The sequence below is a fragment of the Haematobia irritans genome, chromosome 4 (assembly GCF_050003625.1).
Source record: "Haematobia irritans isolate KBUSLIRL chromosome 4, ASM5000362v1, whole genome shotgun sequence".
Taxonomy (NCBI): domain Eukaryota; kingdom Metazoa; phylum Arthropoda; class Insecta; order Diptera; family Muscidae; genus Haematobia; species Haematobia irritans.
The window spans coordinates 111,592,242-111,607,535 of record NC_134400.1 but is presented as its reverse complement, the minus strand read 5'-3'; the positions used below and the strand labels follow the sequence as shown (position 1 = coordinate 111,607,535).

The 15,294-nt window shown below is 34.7% G+C and overlaps 1 protein-coding gene across 1 annotated transcript in view; it reads left to right on the top strand.

The window, feature by feature from the left end:
• The window catches only part of LOC142235716 (uncharacterized), a 428,189-nt gene that overhangs the window by 319,829 nt on the left and 93,066 nt on the right, over positions 1-15,294 (top strand). The window lies entirely within an intron of this gene.

The following is a 15,294-nucleotide window of genomic DNA, read 5'->3' as shown; positions in this document are numbered from 1 at the left end:
TTAGGACCACAAAGATGTGTGCCGAAAATAGTGAGTATCGGTCCATGTTTTTGTATAGCCCCATATACACCGATCTCCCGATTTTATTTCTTGGGATTGTAGAAACCGTAGTTTTTATCCAATATGCATGAAATTTGAAATCTAGAATTATTTTAGGACCATAATGAGGTGCGCCGAAAATGTTGAGTTCAGGTCCATGTTTTGATGTAGCCCCCATATAGACCGATCTCAAGATTTTACTTCTTGGGCTTATAGAAACCGTAGTTTTTATCCAATTTGCCTGAAATTGAATATCTGGAGATTTTTTAGGACTATAAACAGGTGTGCAAGATCCAATTTGCTTGAAATTTTAAATCTAGAAATATTTTAGGGCCGTAATAGGTGTGCCGAAAACGGTGAGTATCGATCCATGTTTTAGTATAGCCCCCATAGGACCGATCTCCCGATTTACCTCCTTGGGTTTCTAGAAACCGTAGTTTGTATCCAATTTACCTGAAATTGTAAATTTAGTGGTATTTTAGACTCACAAACACGTGTATCGGATTTATTTTTTATCGGTCCATTTGGTAAGGCCGCCACATATAGACCGATTTTATAGGTATAGGAGGCGCACTGCCCATGAAAATTGCTTGAAACTGGGTGTAAAATTTCCAGATTTTACTTCTCGTAATCATTTTAATAATGGTGGTGAAAATCTACAGATTTTAGAATTCAAATCAAGGCATTATTTCATCATCTTCTTGCACGCTTACACGACATGTCTATGATTCCTCTAACACTCAAACAAAAGTGGTTCTTATAAATCCAGAATCTGATATAGTCTTCATAGGTAAAATATTTAAATTTATCTTCGGGAAGTGTACTGGTTGAACTGCTCTGCTTGGGAGAATACCTGTCCTCAAACCCCCCCAAACCCCTGAAATTTCAAAGGAAACTATAATATTAGATTCATGGTGGTGGGTGTTTCAGATTCGGCCCGGCCGAACTGACTGCTGTATATACTTGTTTAATAATGGACTCAATATTAGTTATATACTAACTCTGTAGGTGCAAAATCAACTATAGCTACAACTATATATAATCAGACATTTCTGCTAAGATTGTGACAAAGCTCCCATAAAAATGTACTGTTCTTAAATAAATCTTAAAGAAAATTTCATTAAAATTGAGCCAACGTAAACTTTTCACTGATATGACGAAACATTTTCATTAATACAATGAAAATATTCGTTAATAGTACGACACGTTACGTTGATTAACAGGAAATTCGTTATAATAACGAAAAATTTCGTTGTATTAACGAATTTGTTTCATTGGCTCACTTTTAATAACACATTTCGTTAATACAACGAAACTTGTTCTATCAGTGTATGGAAATGCACTTTATCTCTCAAACCTATACCAACGTTAGCCCACAAATACTTATGTTTACTAATACAGTAGGGGTTGTTTAGGGTATGATATAGTCGGCCCCGCCCGACTTTCTACTTTACTTACTTGTTTTTATACCCTGCGCCACACTGTGGAACAGGGTATTATAAGTTAGTGCATATGTTTGCAACGCCCAGAAGGAGACGAGATAGACACATGGTGTCTTTGGCAAAAATGCTCAGGGTGGGCTCCTGAGTCGATATAGCCATGTCCGTCTGTCCGCTAACACATTTTTGTAATCAAAGTCTAGGTCGCAGTATGTGTTTTGGCTCAGAATAGAATGCTCCGAGTTAGTTGATATTTGATTTTATTGAAATCGGTTCAGATTTAGATACAGCTCCCATATATATATTTCGCCCGATATGGACTTATATGGCCACAGAAGCCAGAGTTTTACCATAATTTGCTTAAAATTTTGCACAAGAAGAACAATTAACATAGTACTATAGTAAAGTGTGCCAAATTTTATTGAAAACGGTTCAGATTTAGATATAACTCCCATATATATCTTTCGCCCGATATGGACTAATACGGTCCCAGAAGCCAGAGTTTTACCCCAATTTGAATGAAATTTTGCACTATGAGTACAATTAGTAGTGTAGTGAAGTGTGCCAAATTTTATTGAAATCGGTTCAGATATAGATATAGCTCCCATATATATCGTTCGTCCGATTTACACTCATATGACCACAGTGGCCAACCTTTTACTCCGATTTAATTGAAATTTTGCACATGGAGTAGAATTAGCATTGTAGCTATGCGTGCCATATTTGGTTGAAATCGGTTCAGATATTGGTATATCTCCCATATATAGATTTCGCCCGATTTACACTCATATGACCACAGAGGCCAATTTTTAACTCCGATTTAGTTGAAATTTTGCACGGGAAGTAGAATTAGCATTGTAGCTATGCGTGTCAAATTTGGTTGAAATCGGTTCAGATTTAGATATATCTCCCATATATAGCTTTCGCCCGATTTACACTCATATGACCACAGAGGCCAATTTTTTGCTCCGATTTAGTTGAAATTTTGCACAGGGAGTAGAATTAGCATTGTAGCTATGCGTGTCAAATTTGGTTGAAATCGGTTCAGATTTAGATATATCTCCCATATATAGCTTTCGCCTTATTTACACTCATATGACCGTAGAGGCCAATTTTTAACTCCGATTTAGTTGAAATTTTACACAGGGAGTAGAATTAGCATTGTAGCTATGCGTGCCAAATTTGGTTGAAATCGGTTCAGATTTACATATAGCTCCCATATATATGTTTTTCTGATTTCGATAAAAATGGTAAAAATACCAACATTTTCCTTGTAAAATCGCCACTGCTTAGTCAAAAAGTTGTAAAAATGACTCTAATTTTCCTAAACTTCTAATGCATATATATCGAGCGATAAATCATAAATAAACTTTTGCGAAGTTTTCTTAAAATTGCTCCAGATTTAAATGTTTCCCATATTTATACCCTGCACCACACTGTGGAACAGGGTATTATAAGTTAGTGCATATGTTTGTAACACCCACAAGGAGACGAGATAGACTCATGGTGTCTTTGGCAATAATGCTCGGGGTGGTTCCCTGAGTCGATATAACCATGTCCGTCTGTCCGTCCGTCCGTCTGTCTGTGAACACATTTTTGTGATCAAAGTCTAGGTCGCAGTTTAGGTCCAATCGACTTCAAATTTGGCACATGTCCCTGTTTTGGGTCAGAATAGAACCCTATTGATTTTGGAAGAAATCGGTTCAGATTTAGATATAGCTCCCATATATATCTTTCGCCCGATATGCACTTATATGGATCCAGAAGCCAGAGTTTTACCCCGATTTGCTTGAAATTTTGCACGAGGAGTACAATTGGTGGTATAGACGAGTGTGCGAAATTGTATTGAAATCGGTTCAGATTTAGATATAGCTCCCATATATATCTTTTGTCCGATATGGACTTATATGGCCACAGAAGCCAGAGTTTTATCCCGATTTGCTTGAAAGTTTGCACGAGGAGTACAATTGGTAGTATAGTCGAGTGTGCAAAATTTTATTGAAATCGGTTCAGATTTAGATATAGCTTCCATATATATCTTTCGCCCGATTTTGACTAATATGGTCCTAGAAGTCTGAGTTTTGGCCCAATTTGGTTGAAATTTTGCACATAAATACAATTAGTAGTGTAGTCAAGTGTGCTAAATTTTATTGAAATCGGTTCAGATTTAGATATAGCTTCCATATATATCTTTCGCTCGATATTGACTAATATGGTCCTAGAAGTCAGAGTTTTGGCCCAATTTGGTTGAAATTTTGCACTAGAAGTACAATTAGTAGTGTAGTCTTGTGTGCCAAATTTGGTTGAAATCGGTTCAGATTTAGATATAGCTCCCATATATATCTTTCGCCCGATATGGACTAATATGGTCCTAGAAGCCAGAAGTTTGGCCCAATTGGATTGAAATTTTGCACTAGCAGTACAACTAGTAGTGTAGTCAAGTGTGCCAAATTTGATTGAAATCGGTTCAGATTTAGATATAGCTCCCATATATAGATTTCGCCCGATTTACACTCATATGACCATAGAGGTCAATTTTTAACTCCGATTTTGTTGAAATTTTGCAAAGGGAGTAGAATTAGCATTGTAGCTATGCGTGCCAAATTTGGTTGAAATCGATTCAGATTTAGATATAGCTCCCATATATATGTTTTTCTGATTTCGACAAAAATGGTCAAAATACGAACATTTTCCTTTTAAAATCGCCTCTGGTTAGTCGAAAAGTTGTAAAAATAACACCAATTTTCCTAAACTTCTAATACATATATATCGATCGATAAATCATAAATAAAAGTTTGTGAAGTTTCCTTAAAATTGCTTCATATTTAAATCTTTCCCATATCTTTTTTTACTATCATTGTGTTTCACCCTAGTGCATTAGCCGACTTAAATTTTGAGTCTATAGAATTTGTAGAAGTCTATCAAATTCTGTCCAGATCGAGTGATATCTAAATGTATGTATTTGGGACAAACCTTTATATATAGCCCCCAACACATTTTACGGATGTGATATGGTATCGAAAATTTAGATTTACAAAATGGTGCAGGGTATAATATAGTCGGCCCCGCCCGACTTTAGACTTTCCTTACTTGGTTTTTACTAACATTGTGTTCCACCCTAGTGCATTAGCCGACTTAAATTTTGAGTCTATAGATTTTGTAGAAGTCTATCAAATTCTGTCCAGATCGAGTGATATTTAAATGTATGTATTTGGGACAAACCTTTATATATAGCCCCAACACATTTGACGGATGTGATATGGTATCGAAAATTTAGATCTACAAAGTGGTGCAGGGTATAATATAGTCGGCCCCGCCCGACTTTAGACTTTCCTTACTTGTTATACCCTTCACCACTACTGTGGTACTGGGTATAATAAGTTTGTGCATTTGTATGTAACGCCAAGAAGGAGTAATCATAGATCAACCTTTTAGTATACGGATCGGCTTAGAATTAAATTCTGAGTCGATTTAGCGATGTCCGTCTGTCTGTCTGTCGGTCTGTCTGTCTGTTGATGTATTTTTGTGTGCAAAGTACAGCTCGCAGTTTTAGTCCGATTGTACTAAAATTTGGTATAGTGTCCTGTTTCGGCTCAAAGACGATCCCTATTGATTTTGGAAAAAATCGGTTGAGATTTAGATATAGCTGCCATATATATTTTTCACCTATCTGGTCATAATTGGCGTGTATATCAACCGATCTTCCTCAAATTCCGTACATTTGAATATTTTATGAGTCTCGAAAAACTTGCAAAATATCAGCCAAATCGGTTCAGATTTAGATATAGCTCCCATATATAGCTTTCGCCCGATTTACACTCATTTGCCCACAGAGGTCAATTTTTTGCTCCGATTTAGTTGAAATTTTGCACAGGGAGTAGAATTAGCATTGTAGCTATGCGTGCCAAATTTGGTTGAAATCGGTTCAGATTTAGATATATCTCCCATATATAGATTTCGCCCGATTTACACTCATATGACCACAGAGGCCAATTTTTAACTCCGATTTAGTTGAAATTTTGCACAGGGAGTAGAATTAGCATTGTAACTATGCGTGCCAAATTTGGTTGAAATCGGTTCAGATTTGGATATATCTCGCATATATAGCTTTCGGCTCATCAGTCATTGATTATGGTATTGCTTCTTTGGATATTTTGCAACTTTTGAGCAACTTTGTTATACCCTGCAAGACTTATTCGGATCACATGCCTCTAGAAATTTCTATCAGGACGACTATGTCTAACACTTATAGGACATGCACTTTGCCACCGAAATTGAGGTGGTTTCCACATAAGATGGAAATGTACTGCAACACGATCAATAGGTTGAATGACTCTGACTATTTATTTTCTGACTCGGATATTAACGTCAAAGTCGATGTACTTATAACGAAAATTTATACCGCAGCGAACAGGACAGAAAGTAAACGTTTTTTCGAAAGGAAAAACAGATGGTTTGATGCACAATGTGAAAATGCAAGGAGACGTATGCTCAGGCATCTTAATAATTACCGCAGATACAACAATCAAATTTGTAGGAAACATTATATAAGGAGTAGATCTCAGTATTCAAGATTGTGTAGTAGCAAAAAGCTTGCACTATACAATGCCGATATTGATAGTCTGAACAGCATTAGGAACTCTGCTGATTGGTGGAAATTGGCGAATAGACTAAGAAACAAACCCCCCGGTATAGGTAATGACTTAGATGCGACGTCCTTCCGTGAATATTTTAGTGAATTACTATCTGACAATTTAGGTACGTGTAACATAGATTGGTGTATGCCTTACCAGGTGGACCCGTTCCTAGACAGTCCCTTTGAGATGCGTGAGTTAAAGTTTGTACTTAAAAATACTAAGAATAATAAAGCTCCTGGACTGGACAGAATTCCTTTTGAATTTTATAAACATGCTCCTTTTTCATTCTTGCGGGAAGTCCTACACATACTAAATTTAATTTATTTGCGTGGAAATATCCCTTCTTCTTTCAGTAGTTCGATTATTATACCGCTACATAAAAAGGGTGATGTTAACGAAGTGTCGAATTATCGTGGGCTGTCACTTTTGGACACTTTTTATAAAATTTTTACTGGCTTGCTCTTAGACAGGATTAACCTATGGATTATACAGAATGATATCTTGAATGAATTCCAGGCAGGTTTTAGACAAGGTTATTCAACGGTAGACAATATCTTCAATCTAATGAGCATTATCCACTTGAACCGGAAGGACAATAAGAAAACCTATGCTTTCTTCGTGGACTTTTCTGCCGCGTTTGATATGATACCACGCAACTCTCTATTCTTCAAACTAGCCAGAATGGGACTCTCCACCAAAGTGATAAGTACACTTCAAATGATTTATGGCGACACAGTCAGCCAAGTATGGGACGGTACTTCGTTATCAGAACCGTTTGCGGTTACGAAGGGAGTGCGTCAGGGCTGTATATTGAGTCCAGTGCTATTCTGTTTGTATCTGAACGATCTACATGACACTCTACCAGGGGGTATGTACATTGGGGGTGTTGAAATTAAATTGCTGATGTACGCGGATGATATTGTCATTCTATCCGATTCGCCAACGGAGCTTCAAAGGATGATACGGGCGTTATGGGAGTATTGCTCTATTTGGGGACTGAAACTTAACTTGAATAAGTCCAAAATTGTTGTTTTCAGGGAAGGGTCTAGATTTGACAGCAGATTGACTTGGTTTTATGGTTCTCAACCCATAAGTGTTGTCAATGAATACAACTATCTAGGGTTAAACCTCACTTATAACCTCTCATTTAAAAAGCATGTCACAAGTAAACTTCGGACTGCAAAGATGGCAATAAATTCCGCTTGGCAACGATATTTACTGAATAGTCGTATTCAGTTATCGAAGAAAATGAAAATTTTTAACACTGCTGCCAAATCCATCTTGTTTTATGGGGCACAAGTCTGGGGATTCTGTCGGCACGAGGAAGTTGAAAAGCTTTTCAGATTCTTTATCAAGAAGATACTTTTCTTACCCGACAACACACCAAATTATATGTTACACATCGAAACAGGTCTCCCTAGTTTATTTACGGAAACTCTAAAATTGCATTTTACCTATATTAGGAAAGTTCTGGCGATGCCTAGTACAAGACTACCTCGTATATTAGCTGAGAGGACAATCGAATTGGGTGTGTTCTGGGCTGGAAGTTGGGTTGATATAAGCGGTGGGTTTAACATTGATTTCGATTTCGACACTAGGAATAGAGAACTAGGCATGTTGCAAGACAGAGTACTCGAATGTGTTAAACGACAAGAGAGTGATCTATACAGGAACAGGGCACTGGCTTCTCAATTCCATGAACACTATCCGAATCTAAGATACGATTTCCCTCCTTATTTTGTGGATACTAATTCGCAGACAGTTATAAGTTTGATATTTCGTGCAAGGTGTGCTCTCTTCAACCTGGGTGCGAGAGCTTTCCGAAATGACACAGATGGCACTTGTACAATTTGTAATTTACAGGTCCCTGAAAACACTTTTCATTTTATTGGGGTATGTCCAGTATATGCATACGGAAGGAGAAAATGTTTTGGAAAGAGCCCTCTAACACTAAACGATTTTTACGACATACTAAACGGCAACCACTTTAAGCCTCTCATAAATTATTTAACATATAGCCTTAGATACAGGAAACTTATCATGAATGAATTTGATGCATAGAAATACGCAGAAGCAAACTATTTTTTGTTATTATTGTTATTATTATTATTATATTTTTTATTTATTATACATTTCAATCAAACTGTTTCACATATATAATACAATAATGCCGATCTGACACACAACAAAATTGTTATGTCATATAAGATTTTTCTTTAATAATTGTTAAACAATTTATCTGATGTAAAAGAATTATCAATAAAATCTTTTCTAATCTAAATCTAATCTAATCTATATAGCTTTCGCCCGATTTACACTCATATGACCACAGAGGCCAATTTTTAACTCCGATTTAGTTGAAATTTTGCACAGAGAGTAGAATTAGCATTGTTGCTATGCGTGCCAAATTTGGTTGAAATCGGTTCAGATTTAGATATAGCTCCCATATATATGTTTTTCTGATTTCGACAAAAATGGTCAAAATACCAACATTTGCCTTGTAAAGTTGCCACTGCTTAGTCCAAAAGTTGTAAAAATGACTCTAATTTTCCTAAACTTCTAATACATATATATCGACCGATAAATCATAAATAACGTTTTGCGAAGTTTCCTTAAAATTGCTTCAGATTTAAATGTTTACCATATTTTTTTTTACTAACATTGTGTTCCACCCTAGTGCACTAGCCGACTTAAATTTTGACTCTTTAGATTTGTAGTAGTCTATCAAATTCTGTCCAAATCGAGTGATATTTAAATGTATGTATTTGGGACAAACCTTTATATATAGCACCCAACACATTTGACGGATGTGATATGGTATCGAAAATTTAGATCTACAAAGTGGTGCAGGGTATAATATAGTCGGCCCCGCCCGACTTTAGGCTTTCCCTACTTGTTTTTTACTAACTTTGTGTTCCACCCTAGTGCATTAGCCGACTTAAATTTTGAGTCTATAGATTTTGTAGAAGTCTATCAAATTCTGTTCAGATCGAGTGATATTTAAATGTATGTATTTGGGACAAACCTTTATATATAGCACCCAAAAAAAAGAATCAATTAAACACCTCTTGTGTGAGTGTCCTGCATTTTGTGTAAAGCGCAAGCAACTTTTAGGAGCATATAGCTTCAGATTACTGGCGGATCTGGAAAACGTTAACTTAAGCAGTCTGCTAATGTTTTTGGAGCAATCTGGTTGGTTCAACAAAGAAAAATAATCAAGAAGGTTCAGCGGTTAAAACTAGAAGTGCCCATATGTAATAGGTACTTTTAGTTAATGTGGTATCACAATGGACTGAATAGTCTAAGTGAGCCAGAATCTTAATCGGGCTGCCACTTTAACCTAACCTAACCTATAGCACCCAACACATTTGCGGGTGTGATATCGAAAATTTAGATCTACAAAGTGGCGCAGGGTATAATATAGTCGGCCTCGCCCGACTTTAGACTTTCCTTACTTGTTTTTTTTTTTATAAATTCGTAACCATTGCGTTTGCACGTCATGAACGCTGGTTGTTGCTTTAACTATGGAAGAAAAAGACTGTTTTCCATATGTTTCGGTGTAAAAATTATATGTTTGGAACTCACATTTTTTGCATATTATTTTTACGTGCAAGCATATAATTTTCATAAACTAGCATAACATGTTTGCGACACATATGTTAATATGTTAGAACATATTAAGTTTGGGACATAATTTTTTGTTAAATATAATATGTGTGGATGCAAACATATATTAATTTAAAAATCCCTGTAAACAGATATGTGTTTAGAAAGAAAGACCTAGAGAAAAAACTGAAGAATGCGAATGAGAGATATAAAGAAAGACATCAACACAACGCAGTGATGCTAAATGTCCAACATGAAGGAATAAGTAAAACGTAAATATTCGTGATTGCTTGTTGACTTTTATATTTTGGTTATAAATAAATATTTGAACTATAACATTCTAATAAATTATAAACAATTTTTTTTATGTGTAATCCAACCCAAGTATGTTTATGGCATTTTGCTGCAAGTAAAAAAAAAGGATTGGTGCCTTAAACATAATATGTTTGAACAATACACACAAAATTTTGTTTGGACAAATCCTGAAAATATATGTTTGAAGCAGAATGTGTTTGGGAATATATGTTACCGAAGGGATTTTTTGGAGGGTGTACGCTTAATGTTATTTTATCGTTGTCAGATTGACACCATCTGTTCTCCGTTTGACACCACATGTGTGTTGATTCACACTCACGAACGGATTGAAACGTGTACGTCATAATGATTTTTTCTATGGTTGAAGTTGGCCTTAGTCCAACATAATTTTCTTTCAAGTAAAGATTCACTTAACTATAAAGATAAAACGACTTCATTGAAAAGTTAATCGACTTTTGCTCACATCAAGCCGATATCACAAAAACAATTACATATTTTTCGTCAAATTCAAGAAAGTTTATTAGACATAATTAATTTTTATACCCTTCACCACTACTGTGGTACAGGGTATAATAAGTTTGTGCATTTGTATGTAACGCCAAGAAATAGTGGTCTTAGACCCATCTTTTAGTATACCGATCGGCTTAGAATTAAATTCTGAGTCGATTTAGCGATGTCCGTCCGTCTGTCTGTCTGTCTGTCTGTCCGTCTGTCTGTATATGTAATTTTGTGCAAAAGTACAGCTCGCAATTTAAGTCCGATCGTCCTCAAATTTGGCATAGGTCCGTTTCATGGGACATAGACAATCGCTATTGGTTTTTGAAAAAATCGGTTCAGATTTAGATATAGCTGCCATATATATTTATCCCCGATGTGGTAATAGTTAGCGTGTTTATCAACCGATTTTCTTGAAATACCGTACATCCAAATATTTTATGAATCTCGAAAATCTTGCAAAATATCAACCAAATCGGTTCAGATTTAGATATAGCTCCCATATATATCTTTCGTCCGATTTAGACTCATATGACCACAGAGGCCAAAGTTTACTACCGATCTTCGTGAAATTTTGCACAGAGGGTAGAATTGACATTCTACCAATGCTTGGTAAATTTGATTGAAATCGGTTCAAATTTAGATATAGCTCCCATATATATCTTTCGTCGGATTTGAACTTATATGGCCACAAAAGCCAGAGTTTTGCCGTGATTTGCTTCAAATTTTGCACAAGGGGTACGTTTAATAGTATCGGTATGTGTGTCAAATTTTGTTAAAATCGGTTCGGATTTAGATATAGCTCCCATATATATCTTTCGCCCGATATGCACTAATATGGACCCAGCAGCCAGAGTTTTATACCGATTTGCTTGAAATTTTGTACAAACATAACACTTAATCGTATAGTCAAGTGCGCCAAATTTGATTGAAATCGGTTCAGATTTAGATATAGCTCCCATATATATCTTTCGCCCGATACGGACTTATATGGCACCAGAAGCCAGATTTATGGCCGAATTTGGTTGAAATTTTGCAATAGGAGTACAATTAGTAGTATAGTCAAGTGTGAAAAATTTGATTGAAATCGGTTCAGATTTAGATATAGCTCCCATATATATCTGTCGCCCGATATGGACTAATATGGTCCTAAAAGCCAGAGTTTTGGCCCAATTTGGTTAAAATTTTGCGCTAGGGATACAATTAGTAGTGCAGTTAAGTGTGCAAAATTTGGTTGAAATCGGTTCAGATTTGAGTATATCTCCCAGAGGCCAATTTTTAACTTCGATTAAGTTGACATTTTGCACAAGGAGTAGAATTAGCATTGTAGCTATGCGTGCCAAATTTGGTTGACATCGGTTCAGATTTAGATATAGCTGCCATATATATTTATCCCCGATGTGGTCATAGTTAGCGTGTTTATCAACCGATTTTCTTGAAATACCGTACATCCAAATATTTTATGAATCTCGAAAATCTTGCAAAATATCAGCCAAATCGGTTCAGATTTAGATATAGCTCCCATATATATCTTTCGTCCGATTTAGACTCATATGACCACAGAGGCCAAAGTTTACTACCGATCTTCGTGAAATTTTGCACAGAGGGTAGAATTGACATTCTACCAATGCTTGGTAAATTTGATTGAAATCGGTTCAAATTTAGATATAGCTCCCATATATATCTTTCGTCCGATTTGAACTTATATGGCCACAAAAGCCAGAGTTTTGCCGTGATTTGCTTCAAATTTTGCACAAGGGGTACGTTTAATAGTATCGTTATGTTTGTCAAATTTTGTTCAAATCGGTTCAGATTTAGATATAGCTCCCATTTATATCTTTCGCCAGATATGCACTAATATGAATCCAGCAGCCAGAATTTTATACCGATTTGCTTGAAATTTTGTATAGCTCCCATATATATGTTTTTCTGATTTCGACAAAAATGGTCAAAATACCAACATTTTCCTTGTAAAATCGCCACTGATTAGTCGAAAAGTTATAAAAATGACTCTAATTTTCCTAAACTTCTAATACATATATATCGAGCGATAAATCATAAATAAACTTTTGCGAAGTTTCCTTAAAATTGCTTCAGATTTAAATGTTTCCCGTATTTTTTTACTAAAATTGTGTTCCACCCTAGTGCATTAGCTAACTTAAATTTTGAGTCTATAGATTTTGTAAAAGTCTATCAAATTCTGTCCAAATCGAGTGATATTTAAATGTATGTATTTGGGACAAACCTTATATATAGCACCCAACGGATGTGATATGGTATCGAAAATTTAGATCTACAAAGTGGTGCAGGGTATAATATAGTCGGGCCCGTCCGACTTTAGACTTTCCTTACTTGTTTTCACTTGTTAAAGAAAAATTTTCTTTTGAAGGAAAAAACTGCAGGTCAAAATCAGTGCCATATGAAGTCCAAGATAGGCGCATTTGTAGTAAAATTTACAAATTTAATGAAATATTGAACTATTTTGTGAGAAGTACGAATTTAGTAGATCTCTATGCTTCATTTGTGTAAAAATGTTCCCCCTTTTTTAGTTCGTTTAACTAACGCACGCAAAAAATTATTAGAGTAAAAGAAACTTTCTACAATCATAACAATTTCATGAACTAAAATAAAGTTAAATAAACTTTAGAGAACTTTGCTCTCAAGACAATATTTTTTCAGTGTCTATGTTGCCCGAGAAATGGGCAAAAGTAGTAGCGATGGAATATACTTCAGTAACGTAGTAGCTAGCGATGGAATATACTTCAGTAACGTAGTAGCTAGCGATGGAATATACTCCATTCAGTCTGTTACTATTTTTTCGGAATACGTTCTCAAGCATTTGAAAAAAAAATCCGCATTTTTAATTTGCGCTCCCAATATTTTGGTTATTTGTTGCAGTGCAGTGTTATTTCATGAGCAACATTAAATACTAAGTAATAAGAAAGTACGTCTAGTCATCAATTTTACAAATTTCATCCTATATTACGAGAAAACCAACAATTTGCTTGTCGCCAAAACAGTTAAGGAAAAATTTCTTTGAGATACAAGTAATCACAACCTGTTGCTATTTTTGTATTTCATTATACCGTAATTACCTTTTCATTTAGTGTCGATGACTTTTAGAATTAAACGAGTACAATCTCTCTTCGTTGTCCTGCCCTCTTAAATTATTTTCAAAGAAAAGATGCGTTTAAATAAAAGTTAGACATTCTAAATTGAAAAAGTTAACATAAAGTTTTCAACTTAAATTCTTACACAAATTACGCACAAAGGAAAGATGGCGGTAGTAGGAAACGAATGATTGCAAACGAAAAGTGGGCGTATCTGTTGCTGCATAATTTCAAGGATAATATTAATGAAAATTTTGAAAATTATCTACCCTTTATTGTTATTGAAAAGTTAACGATAAAAAAAAATAAACTTGAAAAGTGTATTTACACTGAAAAAAAAGTATGACCGGTTCCAAAGATTTTGTCTTTGCTTTAAAAAATTTGGTATTGATTCCGAGCCAAAGAAGCGGAGAATACAAGTATGATACCCATTTTTAATTCAAATCACTTAATTATAAGGACAATACGACTTCATTGAAAAGTTTATCGACTTTTGGACAAGGAAAAAACTTTATATTAGAGAAATACGTCTTCTATGCTAAGCAAAATTTGCATTCGTATTTTAAAGACACGAAATCTTTGAGCTTACGACAATATTTTTTTCAGTGTAATTTCATATTCATATTTTTTTAGTAAAAATCTATAGTTATATATCTATAGTTCACACTCAAGAAAAGTTTACTTGGATCCAAAGCTTTTGACCTTCCTTTAATGATTTTGATATTGATTTCGAGCCAAAGATGCGGGTTTTTTAAAATAAGGAAATTTTTTGCGACCTATCTGGCTTTAAACCTAGGATCTATAAAATTAAAATTAGAATACAGATCTCATTTATCGAATTTTCATTCTATTTTTCCGGTATATTAATAAAGCTATTCACACTGAAAAAATATGGACCTAATATGGAAGATTATGCAACTTAAATTTTAAAACTCAAAATTTACGCAATGTTAAGGACAAAATTCATTAGAATAATGACATTTTAATTAAAACAAGGTTTATAATCCTTGCTTCAAAATTTTTTTTCATTAAATTTAGGACACAAATCGTGAAATTTTGCGTTTCTCTGCTGACTAAACTGATTTTAAATTTAAGATAAAAAAGCTTAAAATATATAGCCCAAGACTTATTTTAAGGATTTGTATCTTTGGTTTAAAGTTTTTTAACATTAGGATAACTGTTTTTACTTTGAAGTACCTGGCATAATTTGGATTTTGAAATTGGAATTTGTTTGAACATAAATACCTTTATTAATATATCGCAAAAAGAAAACAAAAATTCGATGAATGAGACATGTATCAATTTTAATTTTATTGATCCTAGATTTAAAGCCAGGGAGGTCCGTAAAAAATTTCTTTAAGAAGACGCATCTTTGGCTCGGGATCAATACCACAATCCTTAAGGGAATGTCAAAATCTTTGGATCTAAGTAAACTTTTTTTTGAGTGCACAGAAACAAATGCCAGTTTAAAAATACAAATTATGACGGATACTTCGAATTAAAAAATATTTTCCTAATTCCAAAAAAAAACTTTAAAGCAAAGATGCTAAATCCTCAAAATAAGTCTTAGCGTTTATTTGAAGCGTTTTTATCTTAAAACTAAAGATTCAATATTTCAGTTAAGGGACGCAAATTATCAAAATGTGTGTCCTA